This window comes from Callorhinus ursinus, unplaced genomic scaffold (assembly GCF_003265705.2).
Source record: "Callorhinus ursinus isolate GAN/ISIS: 27379988/994484 unplaced genomic scaffold, GSC_fseal_2.0 scaffold19, whole genome shotgun sequence".
NCBI classification, from domain to species: domain Eukaryota; kingdom Metazoa; phylum Chordata; class Mammalia; order Carnivora; family Otariidae; genus Callorhinus; species Callorhinus ursinus.
Window position 1 is genome coordinate 13,287,054 of NW_027397081.1, and position 15,334 is coordinate 13,302,387.

Below are 15,334 nucleotides of genomic sequence, written 5' to 3' on the forward strand. Positions count from 1 at the left end.
CCTGGTGCTGAGGACTTCCTTCCTTCCAAACCACACCCCACCCCGTCCCCACGTGGCAAGGAAATGGAAAGGGTACCTTTCCATTCTGTAGCCTCCTGCCCTGCCACCCCCATCACACACCATTTTGCTCCCCAGCTTAACTATGCCCTTTTACACCTCTCCGAGCTCTGCCTCTTGAGCTCCATCTCCAGCCTCACAAACTCCTCTTCAGCCTTCAAAACCTCAACGATCACCTCCTCTGGGAAGCCTTTCTGACTACCCCCCATCACCACCAAACCGGAGTTCACCTCCCCTTCTCCAGGCTCCCTTCTCACACACTGTAGGGCACGTCGTCTGCCCCTCGCGCTGCTCCTCCTCGGGGCTCTGAGCACCCTCCAGGGAGAGGTGGCTTCCGCCCTTACTGTGTCCTTGTGGCTGCGCGCAGTAGGGCACCACGCACCATGGATAGACCCACATTTGAGCCCTGTTCTAGGGTACCCAGCTCATTTCTGGTTCGTCCGGACTTCCCTACTTTCAGCACTGGAAGTCCTGCATCCCGGAGGACCCCACAGTTGCTGGCGGGGGCGCCGGCTGGGGGGCCTCACTCTGTGCCTCCTCCCTGGGAGCTGAGAGTTGCGGTCCGCCAACACTGTGACACCCGTTCTCAAGGCTGGGCTCTCCAAGTCCATGATGTCTGCAGGGAAGGGTCACACGCAGCTTGACCACGCGGCCTCCGGGCATGGTCCCGACATGCAGATCTAAGCATTCGGAGAGTTCCAGGATGGATTCATAGGATTTGGACTTTTTTTGAGCTGGATCACCTCAGAGATCACCTGGGATGGGGAACCAAGGCCTGGAGAACTGCAATGGCCTGCCCGAGATGGCCCCGGGGAGTTGAGAGTCACCGCGGGGGGACAGAAGTGACACCAGCCTGGGCATCCTAGACCCTTCTAGTCCTGGCTCCAGCGGCACACGGACTGCCCCACTGAGCCTACACCTTTGCCCTGAGATGTAGGACGTGCCAGGCAGCCAGTTCCCACCAGCCTCCCAGCCTGGCAGGGGAGGCAGGCTAGCACCTACTGAGTCCTGGGCTCTGCGGCACAAGCTTTGCATTCACCATTTGATTTAATCATCCCAACAAGCCTCTGCCAGTTTACAGATGAGAAAACTGAAGGCTGGAGAAGTCCAAGAATTTTCCTGAGCTCACCCAGGGGATGGCCGTGCTCAGTTTCAAACCAGCTTTCTCTGTGCCGGACCCCAACCCCCTTCGACTCACTGACTAGGCCCCTGATTCCTGTGGTCCAGCCTCCTCCAGATCTTGCTTTCTTCGGATCTCAGGGTAGCAGCGGTCAGGTGTGGCCCCACTGTTGGATCAGGTGCTCAGCGCCAGGGAGATGAGGACATCCACCGCAGGCGAGAGACGGGGCTCTGCAGAGTGCGAAGGCGCAATGCTCCTCTGAAGCCCTGATCTCAGGGGCAGAACAAAGGGAGGTAGCTGTTTAACATTTAAAGCTGTCTTTGTTCAAAATGACAAGGCACAAAATATCGCTAGGGAGAAAAACACGAGAACGAGGCAGAGGGGGAATGGAAAGGAGCCTTCGAGGAGGACCGGATGGCAGGCAAGGAGGGGGCACGAAGGTGAGGGTGTCCAGGAGGCGAGCCTCCTCCTGCCTGCTGACCTCCTCCATCCAACAGCCCTCCCACAGCTACCAGGGCTGCCCCGGGCTGTGTGGATTAGCCCCAGGCGGCTCCCAAGGATGCCCCACCCACTCAGGAGGAGCAGGGACCTGCCCTCTCTCCCTGGCCTCTTCTTGTCTTTCTACGGCCAACTCTGCAAGCAGCAAGGGACGAACATTTGCTTCATTCGGGCTGGGCCCTCAGGATGGCCTCTCTGCAGCTCCTCTCCTAGTCCCAGCAGAGGGTCAGAGGCCTCCTGGGCCAGGGGAAGATCGCCGACCGGACCCCGCGCCAACCCCTACCTGCAGCAGTCTGGCGGGCCCACGGCTTGACTTTACCTGCTTCAGCGACTACAGGGTGGGGGCCCCAAGGAGAGGGGAGCCTACTGAGGGTCGGGGGCCCGCGGGGCTCCTCTCTCATTGTGAGCCAGCTTCAAAGGTGACAGATGAGCTCCTTCACCCCAGGAACCACCAGCCCACCCCCCTCCCCTGTCTTGCCCATCCCCCACTCCTCCCAACCTAGCTTTCTGGCCCAGACCCCACATCTTCCTTGCAGCCTCAAATCGCTCCGTTTCTGAAATGTAAAGTGCAGTTTCTCTTCTAATTACAAAAATAACAGCTGACAAACACGTGCCAAAGGCCCCCTCTTTTCCTCCTGAGCTAACAGCCCCATTAGGACAGACCCTGTTATCTTCTGTGGCCTCTCCATATATTTTATGGCACAGCCTCAAAAATGCTCATTCTCCCCACCCCCCTTCTCAAGGCGACGGCTTGTGAAAGCTGAGGGGAGAAATAAAGCCTTTTACTAAAATGTCACTCTGGGGAAAGGGGGGGAAATTTCCTAATAGGCCATCGAAGGTTTGCCTTTTTTTTTTAAGTGTGATAAATTTGGCCTGTCTTAAAAAGACAGCTCAGTGTTGCTTATCAACCGTGATTTGACCAGATAGCCGTTTCAAAAAAAAAAAAAAAAAAAAGACACTGGTCTTTTTATAATAAATGAAAGCAATAAAGCCAAGAGCTATGCCAGAACTGTAATTAAGAATCAGGAACTGAAAGCAGTGGGTGTGTTCATGGAGGGCAGAGTCCAGTCTTTGGGCAGGAGGCGTGGGCCAGACCTGCGGGGAGCACACCCCACATGGGGTGACCGACTCCTCTTGCTCTGGGTCAGGACAGTGCCCCGATGTCCCCACCTTCCCCTTCTTTTCCTCTCACATTTTGGGAGAGTTCCTTCCCTGGACAGATGGGCCTGAATGTAGGGAGGAGGGGACCAGGGAGGGGCTCATCACCCACCCCCAAAGCCAAATCAAATGCCTATTTGAAATTCAGCCAGAAATCCCCCTCCTTGCTCTGTCTGTGCACAATAAACATCCCAGCCTCGGCTACTCCTAAAGAGCTGTCTGTTTAACACAATCTCCATCTCAAGCGGCTGTTTTGCATTTCCTTTTGGCTTTATTAAAACTGATTTTCTATTTGCACTATAAAAACTGATCTGATTAAATTTCCATTTTTCCCCAAAGAAAAGACTCTCTTCTCTCTCCCTCTCCCTCTCCCTCTGCTTTTTCTCTCCCCTCTGTCTCTACTTGCCTTCCTGTCTTTTCTGCCTCCCACTCTCCCTCTCCGCTCCTTTTTTTCTTTTCCCAAACAAGCAATTCTTGATTATTCTCCTTCATCCCTCTCTTATCCCCCCAACTGGGTCCCCATCGCAGTTGCCATGGGGATAGCCATGGATGGCGCTCCCTGGGAAGGGAGCAGGAGGGAGCTCCACCCTGGGACTCTGGAGAGAGGAGACTGGGGAGGCCTTCTTGGAGGCGGGGGTGGGGGGGGGGAGGTTATCTGTGAAACTTCAGCCACCTCCCACATACCCCTTATGAGGACCCTCATACTCAGGGTGGCCCACGAGGTTAGATGGTATCAGGGCTGCCCACCAGCTCTCTGTGCCATGATTCTAATAAAGCCAAGGTTGTGGGTTCGATCCTCCCATTGGCCACTTAGCTCCTTCACTGCGCTGGGGTGGGGGGGCAGTGTGAACTTACCACCCTGACTAAGCTGTGTGTGACTAAGGCCACTGGGGGATGGGCCAAGAAGAGGAGAGGAGAGAGTATGCAAACCCACCTGCCCTGTATGAATAAAAGACAGCACTTTTCCTTTTGCATTTTTACTTCTCTCTCCTGCTTGACAATAGAGAATCCATGTCTGTTGCCCCTCTGTGTAATGACAATGACAGCTATCACTCATTAAAGACTCACTTTGGTATGCACTGGGTCCTGGCAGGTCACACACAATCGTTGTCATTCCTACACCCACCCCCTGAGGGAGATGCCATCTCAGAGAGCTTCAGTAATTGGCTAATAGGTAGAGGCAAACCCAGGCTGTGTTTTCACCACTCCCCAACACCGCCTCATGAAAAGAAAGGAGCCCTGTGAAAGACAAACCCAAAGGGCCCAGGGGTTTGGCAGAGATCTCGGGAAGCAGCATCTCTGACAAGAGGATGGGCAAACAAAGTAGTTGCCCTCTGCCCTTGTAAGGGCCACCCCTGTGACAGTCCCCTGGCGCACTGGGATTCCCCTGCCTCCATGCGCTTAAAACTCCAGCCCAACCTGGATGTGCCACATCCCCCCCCCCCCCCCCCCCCCCCCCCCCCCCCCCCCCCCGGCGCGCCACCCCCCCCCCCCCCCCCCCCGCCTGCCATGGCACAGCTGAGGCAGGCTGGCATTTAAATAAAGACTTTTCTAAATATTCAGGGGAAAAAATTAAATAATGACAGCAAATATAAATGACCAGTACCACCTGATTTCCTACTGCACCTCAGCACCTGTGCATGCACTATCTTAGTCAATTGTTGGATGAATGAATGAGTGAGTGAGTGAGTGAGTGAGTGAAGAGCTTGCTTGCTCATTAGACAAAATCAAAAGAGGCACAGACTAAGTTTCCTGCACAGCTGGGGCCATCCACTCGGGGCTGGATTCCAAAGAGGCTATCACCGGGCCCACCGGGGCAGGTAGAAAGGCGAGCCTTGACCAGCACACAAGGAAAGCCCTCGCCTAGCAGATAAGGCCCCGTTTCCCCACTCTCCAAGGTGGCTTTCCTCATGACAGGTGCCCAGTGTAGTATCTTCCCCACACATTAACCATACCGTGCAGATAAGAGGAGTTCAGACCCATCTGTAACAATTAATGCATGGTTACTTCCCTCTCTGGATCGGAGCCAAGAGATGTGGACACCCCCCAAGGCCCCTCATGGCAGGCTCAGCTCCCATATCCACACCTTGGCTCACTGTGGCCTCCAGCATCTCGGGTTCTCTCTGGCAACCACCACTGGCAAAGCACTGGGAGGACTGGCAGAAGCCCCACCCTGCCACCCAGCAGAAGAGGTGAGGCGTGCTCGAAGAAGCAGGATACAGGTAGTCTGCACGAGCTGAGCCACAGAGAAGAGCCACAGCTGCCAGAGAGAAGTGCTGGGCACACTCAGCAGAAGAGACACTGTCCGTTGGGAGGGAGGGGTAAGGCTTCATGGAAGAGGAGGACTGTGAATCCCTGATCTTGAAGGATGGTTATGATCTTGGCATTTAGAGCCGCAGAGAAGGCTCCTGCCAGGGGAGGGACTGCCTGAGGGATGCTGCCGGAAGGCGCCAGCGTTGCAGGCCATCCTGCGGGCCCAGGGCAGAGTATGCTATGCATGGGGGGCTCTGGGAGAGAAAGCTAAAGGTGGGCTGGGGCCAGAACATGGAGGGCTTGGCTACCACAAGGCAAGGGGGGACCCCGAAAGCTCAGAGCCTTTCTCTTTCATCGCCACCTGTCCGAATTTCCTTGCCCTTCAGCCTGGAGCTGCAGGCCCACTGCCTCAGGGAATGCTTTGCTGATCTCCGAGGAGAGCCCTCTCTTCAGCTGAGGTCATCTGCCCTTACAGGGACTCCCACTCACTTGACATTGAAGCCTTCCTACGTACCAGCCTTGCAGAACTGCTCGGACGCCAGAGTGCAACGCACATGTGCTGTTCTCTCTGAACTGCCCTCTCTGCCCCACTGACCACCCAGCTTCCGCTTGCTGATGAACGCCTGCTCGTCCTGAGGCCAGCTCAGCCATTCCCTTCCCCAGAAGGCCTTCCCTACCCTTGGCCCCGCAGCTCTGTCCCCACAGCTTCTCACACTTTGTGCATCCATTGGCCCTCTTTGCACTGATCCCTGTTTATGCATCCTTCTCCTCCACCAGAGCATGTGCTCCTTGAGGGCAGGGACTATTTCTTTTCTCTCCTCATTCACTGCAACCAGCACCGTGTCTGGCACATTTGGGGTCTTCAATTATCTGTTAATTGAACGAACGCCTGAATGAACAGAGGACTGCCTTGTGAATATCCTGCATATTATTTTGGTTTGCTACTCAACTCCCTGTGGATACATTGTTCATGCAGTTTGCAAGTTCCCTAAGGGCTGGGACTCCATCCTCAAACTCTCAGCGTTTAGTACAGTGCCATGCTTAGACAAAGTGCTTCCCACATTTTTAGCCAAAAAAAAAAAATTCTGGATCCTGTGCTTTGAACCAAAATCTGTGCTTGAAGTCTCTGGAAGCTTCCCAAGACAAGCAAAGCATGGCTTCTGTGTCCATGAACAAGGCAGCCCACTCAGAGGCCTGGGGCAAAGAGAAACCACAGGAACCTAAGCCCCTTGAAGGCAGGGAGCTGTGTCTGCTCTGTTCACTCCTTTGTCCTGCCCATGGCAGATAATAGCTGCTCAATGCACACTTGCTGTAAGAAATACGACCATACACAGAAAGGAGACTTAAAAACTGTAAACACCATACAAAAGTTTCTTTAGATAACTGCCTGTATATAAGAAACTGAAGTGAGAAGAATGCAGTAAAAAAAAAAAGAAGAAGAAGAAGAAGAAGAAGGTAGGGGTCACAGGGGGAAGCAGTGGTTTGTGAGAGAAGACGCGGTATGTGGTTTTAGACATTTCATGGTGACAACAAGACATTTAAGGAGAGATGTCCTACAGGCTGCTGGATTTATGAGACCAGAGTTCTGGTAAGAGGTCAAGGCTGGAAATGAAAATCTGAGCATCTTGGAAAAAGAGAGTATAGCTGCAAAACGAGCTCATGCAGGAAGTAAATCTAGCAGCAGGAAAAGGCAGCATCAGGGGGGCCTCGGGGGACAGCCCCAAGGATGGGGAGGAAGTGACAGCATGGAGACAGAGAAGGCACAAGCAGGGAGATGCGAAGCAACCAGAGGACAGTGATGGGTAGAAGGACAGAAGGATGAGTACTATCTGACTCGCCTTTGGAGATTTGGGCCTCTTTTCTGATAGTTTTCATCTCTGCCTTTTCTCAGGGGCAATACAATCAAGTCCTGCCCCAAATTCTGGCTTGGTCCTGGCCTCCTATTCTGCAGGCTGCTTCTCCCACCACACACCCACTCACCTTCCCCTCTTTCCCTCTCTACAACCGGACCATCAGTGGGACCACATAGTATCACGGGCCCCAACCAAATCATAGGAAAAAAAAGGCTTCACGAAGCACCACACCCCTTGCTCTCACACCACAGATGAGGCCCAGACAAGGAATGCAACCTGCTTGAAGTCACACAGCTAGGAAGTGGAAAGCAGGACTAGATCAGGCTAGCGCTCCTGGATTTCTAGCACAGTGCATGCTACAGAGGAAGCAGAAACCCTGGGGGAGGACCTAACCTGCCCAAGATTCACAGCTGGGCCAGGCTGGGACCAGAGTCCGGAGACTGAATTTCTTGTCCACACTCTTCACACTCCACTGGCTGGACAAGAACAAGCTGCCTGCTGGCCTCCCAGATCTTCAGGCCAGCCTCGGTGCCCAAAGTGCTCCCTACAGCAAGCAGACACAACCTTGCAAGTTGAGACTGCAGGGCAAAGATCAGGGGCTTGAGCCCTCACTGCTCCCTGCCTTCGTATAACCCCTCTGCTCAGAAAAAATTCCTGAAGATGGGTTGCCTTTAAGGGCAAGGCACTTTTGCTCCCTGAGCAGCAATTGTTAACCTCCCTTCATCCACACCTAAAATCTGGGCCATTCCAAAGACGCAATTACACAGCCTTTACCATCCCGGCACCCAGAGCTGCTGGCTGCTAAGAAACCCCTGGCCCTCCTTGTCCTGAAGCTGCCAATTTCCTCATCAGTATTTTATTTGTCTGTTTTGCTCATTTTTAAGCTGGTGGCAATTGCTATTTAAATTGTTTTGTAAAGTGTCTTTGCATTTACAATGCCGGCTGTCAGCAGCCCCACAATAGGAAATGAAATTTGGCATCAAAGGCAAAGACGCTACTAAAATACATTTTAATAAATATGTAAATCAATTAATCAATCACCCAACCAGGGAAGGAGCTTCAGGAACACAGGCTGGCTGAAAGAGTGGAGTTCGGGAGAATGTGGGGTCCAAGGTGATAGAGGATGTTCGGTGGTCAAAGAACCCAGAAGTTATGGGCACATCGGGTCCTTGGGCCCTGGTCTGGCCTCCCACCCTCCCAACTCTGCCTAAACGGGCCCCCGCAGGGTCTTGCACAGTAGCCCCACCGGAGAAAGGGGACAGAGCCCCATCAAGGTAAAAAATCAGTTCCAGCGCTGAGAAACCAACCCTCTGGCTGAAACTCCCACCACCCCCAACATCTTCCCCATTGATGCTGTTTCCTAGAGAAGTCAAAGATTAGAAAGTTCCTGCAAGGTTTATGTCTGTAAATTGGACCAGCCTGGAGGATTAGCACCAAGAAACAAGAGGAAGAAATGACCAGCTGTTCTCTCTTTTCCTGAGACAGCACCAAAAGGAGAGGAGCGTAAGCTGTAACAGGAGGCATGAGTCGTTGGGGAGAGAGAGGGCTGCTGTCTGCTAGGAGAGGGTCCTGGCTAGGGGAAGGAAATAGGACTCAAGGGACAGTATTGAGGGGACAGAGAAGAGGCCTACCAGTGAAGAGCTTTTAAAACAGGAACCCAAATACACACTGTGGCTGATGAGCGAGGTGGGGGTGTCTGGCGGCAAGGGGCTGGCCACATAGTCATAGATCCTCAGCTTGTACAAAAGCGTGTTATTTGGGGTATCATTCTGGCCAATAAAATCTGAGCTGGCACACATCTCCAAGCCTCGGCTGCGCGGACCTTATAGAGTCTCTTCCAGCCCATGGTGTATGGTTTGCTAAAGAGGGACCTCAGAGTTATGGTGAGCTGCATCCTCACACAGCTTCAGTGTAACCTTGGGCAAGTCACTTGTCCCCTCTGGGCTTGTGCCTACTCATCTAGACAATGCAAGAGTTGAGCAAAATGAACTCTAAACTCAAAACCTCTCTGACCCGATTTCCCCATCATTGTGGAGGTAGAACCAGTACCTCCCATTACAGCTGCCAGACCTTTGTGGCCATCTGTAAAGACTGGCTTGACCCTGCCAGGGAAGAGACAGACGATTTGGAGTCTGAAGACCAGGGTGGACCTGTCTGAAGGGCCGAAACATGCCCCCCTCCCCCACTCAAGTAACCAGGATGTGGGAAGAGTGATGAATACCCCCAGAGGAAACCAAAGAACCACGTTCAGCTCCTCTCTCGCCCCTTCCTCAGCACTCGCTCCCCACCCCACCCCCACTGCCTCCCCTGGAAGAGGTAAGCCCTCTGATTGAAGACCTGTCTGGCTCCCAAATTACCTCGTTTTTTAAACTGATGCCACCTGGACCAGAGGGCAAACATTCCCATTAGGGCTGAACGTGTGCACACATACCCACCCCGTGTGCCTGGGCATGTATACAAATGGCACACACGTGGCTGGTGTTTCAGTGAGCACACATAAACGCGTGACTTCAGGCATATCTGCATATATGGCTGTGTGCCTATAAGTGTGCCGATCTCTGTTGCTCGGCGTGTTCACATCCAGGCAGGTATGTGTTTATTATGTGTGCATGTGTGTTTCAACAGGTCTGTGTGTGTGAATGGTGCCCCAGTAAGCATGCCTTCAAACACACCTGTGGCCAGGAGAGGCTGCATGCTAGGCAGGGACTGGTGGACATTTCCGTGGCCAGAGATCTTGCTTGTCTTGCTCTCTTCTCTGGGAGAGTCTGTTTCAAAGTGTTGCCCAAACTGCTGCCAGGCAGGCTGCCACCACCCCATGCCTGCTTCTTCCCAACCCCACTGAAGCCGAGGCTGGGATAAGGCAGTGTTGAGCACAGAGCTGTGGGGATCATTTGGCCATGAGCCAGAGTCTCTGCTCAATTGCCCTGACCTACTACATGTGACCAAGCACAAGAGTGGGGAGAGCAGTTGTCCAAGGAGTCCCTCTAGCCTTTCTAGAAAGATCCAGGAATCACTCTACAAGCTGCCAGACAGGGTGTCTCTGAGTCCTCAGTGCTACATCTGGCTCCCCCCCTCTACAACTGTTAGAATAAACTCTCTCAAAAGCAACCTTGACATCTTCTGTGTTACTCCTTTGGTGGCTTCCCACTCCCCATCTCCAGATGGCTTTGCATGACCCCAACGCCCTGACGGGATGTCTCCCTCTCCAAACTCTTCCCTCTTGCCTTCTGCTTCATCCTCCATACTCCAGTGGCCCCCACAACATGCCACAATGCTTCATGCCTCCATGACATTGCTCATGAGCCCCTCTGCCTGAGCGGGACCCCTCCAGTTTCAACTGGTTCGACGTCTACTCAGCCTTAAGGACCAAGCTTCCAGGAACCCCTCTCTCACCCATCCGGGCTCTTCTTCAGTGCTCCCATAAACCCAGCATGGCTAGGCCATGACACTGCATTGTACTTCCTTATTATCCACTTGCCCCTCTTTCTTCCCTGCTGGACTATAAAGCCCCCGCGGCCAGGCACCACATCCTCGTCATCGTGGAGGTGCAGATAGGAATGCCCACTGAATGACCCAATGGTTCTCTCTAGATTGCCTTGCAATGAGCTGTTTGAGGTTGGGGGCTCCTCATGGTTTCCAAAAGCTATAATGGTAGGCAGTTGGCATGACCAGCTCTGGTATGCATTCCCTCAAGTGGCCATGCTGAGATTGTTTTTTAAAGTTGCTCTCAAGTTCTCCCTATAAAACAGTAGAATAATATCAGTGCATGGCATACTTCTTCTGGAGCCCAACCCATGAGGCATCCAGCATGCCCAGCCCAAGCTTGTAGTGAGCATATTTTGTTACTCTGATGCTTTGACATCCAATTATTATTGCCTTGCTAACGCTGGAGGGAGTGCCCCTCCCAGCACTAGCTAATTCCTAGAAATAGCAAACACCTTAGAACCCACCTGTCATATGCAAACAAACCAATCCAGAGCCCATACCCCAACTGGCTCCTTAATGGCACCCTCACAGGGCTCTTCCACTCTAGGCCACTAGCACTCTGCCCTAATCACCACAAGGCCAGGTGCCAGACAACCGGGAACAGCCCCTATGCCCCAGAGCCCACTGAAATTATTCAAACTAGCCAATGCCAAGCCTGCTCATGCCACCTTGTCCATTCCTTCCCTCGAAAACCACTCTGAGGGCCAAAGTGGTCACATCTGATGACTGCCTGACTGTCCAGCTAACTGGTCACCCCACAGCCCCAAATATGCTGTCTCCCTGGCTCCCCATGGCTCCATCATTCCCACCCGGAAGGTGACACCATTTCTGGGGAGACTTCCGAAGTGCCAACTTTATTAAGATTGATTTGGCCTGCCCGCCATTCTGACAGGTCCAAAAGAAAACATGGCAGGGCCATGGGGGAGATTTGGTCATAATTACCATCTTTAATTACTGCTAAAACATCAATTGCTCTTGTTCAATTAGCAGTGCGGTTTCAGGCATGGCAAACTTTGCAACACAAAATAAGCTGAAAATTGATTTCTGAACACTTAATGCAGATCTGAAATTGCTAACCTGATAAGGTTGTCATAGAAGAGCCAACGTGGCCAAGGAGGAACTTTGCTGGGCTGTAATTGCCCTGGTAGGAAGATTAATAACTTGTATACTTACATCTTGTTCATCAAGTAGGAGGCACTCATTGGGGGAGCCAGAGTGGTGGGTGGGTGTGAGGCATGAAGGCAGAGGGAGGGTGTTAACAAGGACAATGGCAATTAGGCAGGAGAGAGCAGCAGCCTGCACCCAGTGGTCCGTGAACAAGAACATGGCCCTCTGGGATGGCACACAGGAGGGGCTGGCTGCCTGGGATGGCTGCCAGGGAGAGCCGACCTCGGCAAAGCAGGCAGGTACTGGGGCAGGCTGGTGGGGAGAGGGTGCCCAGGGTCCCAGCCACCTCCACCTGCTCTCCAAGCCCTGGAAAAGACCCTCAAGGTCAAACACCCTTAAAAACTCAATTGGCTGATGAAAGAGCTTTCTCCGTTCAGTCCTCCTGGCAAGGAAAAGAGTCCAACGTGATGGACAAGAGGAACCGCAGCTGGGCTGGGGATGTGAAACCCTTGCCCCGATTGCTCTCATCATCTCTCCTTTGGATGCCAGGGTCTTCCTATCATGGGACTGAGGGCATTTCTTGGGGCATATCACATAACATTGAACAGGGAACATTCTATGAACTACCAGGTGCCCCACAGACTGTGCAATTGCTATTATTGTTGTTATTATTATTATTATTATTCCCCTGGGACTGTGGCTGATGTAAGGGTACAGGTCAAAAACCTGAACAATCTTGAGAAAGCCCCCCCCCACCTGCCAAACCCTGTCACTGAAGCTGAGGAAAATGAAGAAAATATTCCCTCTTCTGCTTATGAAACTAACATCTACTGAGCACTGGTATGTGCCAGGAATTGGACAAAGCACTAAATAGATTGATGGGTCAATGGATCCATAGATGGGTGGATGAATGGATGGATGGGTTGATGGATGTAGGTAAAGAGAGCAGGCTGGCAGGCAGGTAACTGTTAAAGAGAGGTTATTGCATTTAATCCTCTCAATACCACTAGCGGGTAGGTGTTACTATCCCTATTTGATGGATGAGAAAAATAGGACTTAGCAAGATTGAGTAATTTACCCCGGAGCACATACCTACTAAGTGGTGGGGTTGAGATTCAAACCCATACCTCTCTGAGGTAAGAGACAATACTCTCAATCTCTCCTCTCTGCCCCGGAAGTGTCCTTTAAACCTGTTTGGTGCTTTCACTAAATTGTGGTAGGCCCCATGACAGACATGACTAGGAACCAGAAACATCCTTGCCCTCATCACTCTACCTATAGAAATGGAGACAGACATTCATCCAACCAGCTGTGCTGTGCATGCAGCCAGCAAACACCCCTGCTCCATGGCCTGAGCAGCAAACTGGACACTCTCAGGACACACACCTGCTAATGCCAGCCTTGGGCTGGAGCCAGACTGTAACCAGGCCCCTCTCTTTTATTTTCTTAGAGCATAGGCCCATGACCCCTGTAGATATAAAATTCAACTCAATTCAACAAATGTTTATTGAAGACCTCCTGCTCCGCGTAAGCCCAGAGATAGAGAGAAGAGTAAGACTTTCCAAACACACACTCCCTGAAAGAGGGAAAGGAAAAGAGGGACAATTGTATGGGTGGGAGCCGTGCAGAACAGAGGAATGAGGTGCTGAGGGCAGAGGAGAGAGAAGCAGCTGGAAAAGGCTGCTCAGGGGAGGTAATATCTGAGGTGGCTGCGCAGCTGGCTGGGAGTTAGCCAGGCAGACACAAGAGCTACAAGGCCCTCCAAGCAGAAACAGAGCGGTGTGAGGGCCATGGTCTGTTGGAGAAACTAGAATCTGTCTAATGTCTCTGGCCTTGATGCTTGAGGCTAGGTTTGGAGTATGAGGGAGAGATGAGGCTAGAGAGGAGGGACCAGATGATGAAAGGACTGCAGGCCACACGTGACTTTATCTTGTAGGTGCAAGGGGTCAGCACTGCACATCCCAGAAAGCTCCCTCTGGCCGGAGAAGAAAGAGGGTGTATGAGTTTGCCAGGGCTTCCGTAACAAAGAACCACAGCCTCGGTGGCTTAAACAAAAAGGCTTATGTCCTAGAGGCTAGAAGGCCAAGATCAAGGTGCAGGCAGGGTTGGTTTCTTCTGAGGCCTCTCCCTCCTTGGTTTGTCTCTCTGTGTCCTTCATGTGGTCTTCCCTCTGTGTTGTCTGTGTCCTAATCTCCTCTTCTCTTAAGGACACCAGTCATATTGGATTAGGGTCCACCCGTAAGACCTGATTTTAACTTCATCCATGTCTCTTTAAAGACCTTATCTCCAAATAAGGTCACATTCTGAAGCACTGGAAGTTAAGACCTCAACGTATGAATTTGGTCCATAACAGAGAGACTACAGGCAACCAGATCAGAGAAAAGAAACCCACGGGAGCCTGTTACTGCAATCAGGGCAAGAAGGGGTGAGGCCTGAATCACCACCACCCCCCACCCCCCGCCAAAGCAAGCGGCTGCTTGGAGGGCTGTGGTGTAGAGAGAAAATAAACAGGCTGTGTGGGTCTCTGGATGGAAGGATTCCCTTACAGTTGTAGATGCTCACAGGGTCAGAGGCTGGGTGACTTGCTCCAGAGAAGTCTCTCTAAAATGTTCATTTTCAGGGCACCTGGGTGGCACATCCAACTCTTGATTTCAGCTCAGGTCATAATCTCAGGGTCAAGAGGTCAAGCCCTGCACTGGGCTCCACGCTCAGCGCAGAGTCTGCTTAAGGTTCTTTCTCTCTCCCTCTCCTTCTGTCCCTCCCTCCATCTCAAAAAAATTAAAAAATAAAATATTCATCTTCAGGACTTTATGGTATGCAAATCTACAGTGAACACACACACCGTGCAAATCAGTGATACTGACAAAATATCACATACTGGTTAGAAAGGTGGTCTACCGTGGTGGACAGGACCCCAGACCAAAAGTCAGGAGGCCTGGGGTCTGGGACCCATTCTCTTTAAGAAAGTCACTTCTTTTGGGGCCTCAGTTTTCTCCTCTGTAAAAGGAGAGGGTTGAACTAGATTGCCTATAAGTTACCCTTCCTTCCCTAACACCCTATAAGCTTATTGTTGCATAAGGAGCAGAATGGGAACAAGAGCAGGCGGAGGAAAGGGAGGCCAGAAGGAGACTGAGGTGAAGCGGGAGAGAAGGAGCAAGTCCCCCATTCATCACACTAACCATACTCCAGGGACAGTCTTAATAGGCTCAGATCCAAAGGCCAAGCCAGATCAGGGCCACCTTGGCCTGGCATGAGTTTCTAATAGTCACTTAAGAGAAAAGATTAATTATAATAAGTAAACACTGGTACAACAAACCAATTTGCCTTACCTGAACTCCTCCAGTGCTGATGACCCTAAAAGTACTCCCTGACTCTACCCCCTGACCCCAGGTTCATACCCTCCTCCTGCTCCAGGTCTCCCTCCCCCTTCCTGGTTTCAGTCAGTGGTACCATCTTTGACTCTATCTTGCCCACATTACCAATTATCACCTGAGTTCTGTGGCTCTGTTTAAGCAGAGGATCTTGCCTCCATCCCTCTTCTTTCTTCCCTTCCAATACTACCCCAATCTTGGAATTTTCCAGCTTCATGACTGTTGCAGTTTGTTCTTTGCAGTTCCTGGGACTTGCACCCTCATGTTGACAGGCAATAGCCTCCCAACTGGGTTCTTCCTCCAGCCTTCCTTTGGTGCTTCTTGCACATCCTCAGTCCCAAGCCCCAGCCCTCTTAGGCCCTGCCCAGGTGCTGAGTCAATGGAATGCCACCCAGGTCCTGAGCCATGAAAGTTGCTGCTCTCTGGGGAGT

The 15,334-nt window shown here is 52.1% G+C and overlaps 1 long non-coding RNA gene across 2 annotated transcripts in view; it reads right to left on the reverse strand.

Annotated features, from left to right (window-relative positions):
* Positions 1–1,094: 1,094 nt before the first annotated feature.
* The window catches only part of LOC141374537 (uncharacterized), a 51,589-nt gene continuing 37,349 nt past the window's right edge, over positions 1,095–15,334 (reverse strand). For both annotated transcript variants that reach the window (XR_012381516.1, XR_012381517.1), the window contains one exon: positions 1,095–1,443. This is a non-coding gene — a long non-coding RNA (uncharacterized lncRNA). The remainder of the gene's footprint in view (positions 1,444–15,334) is intronic.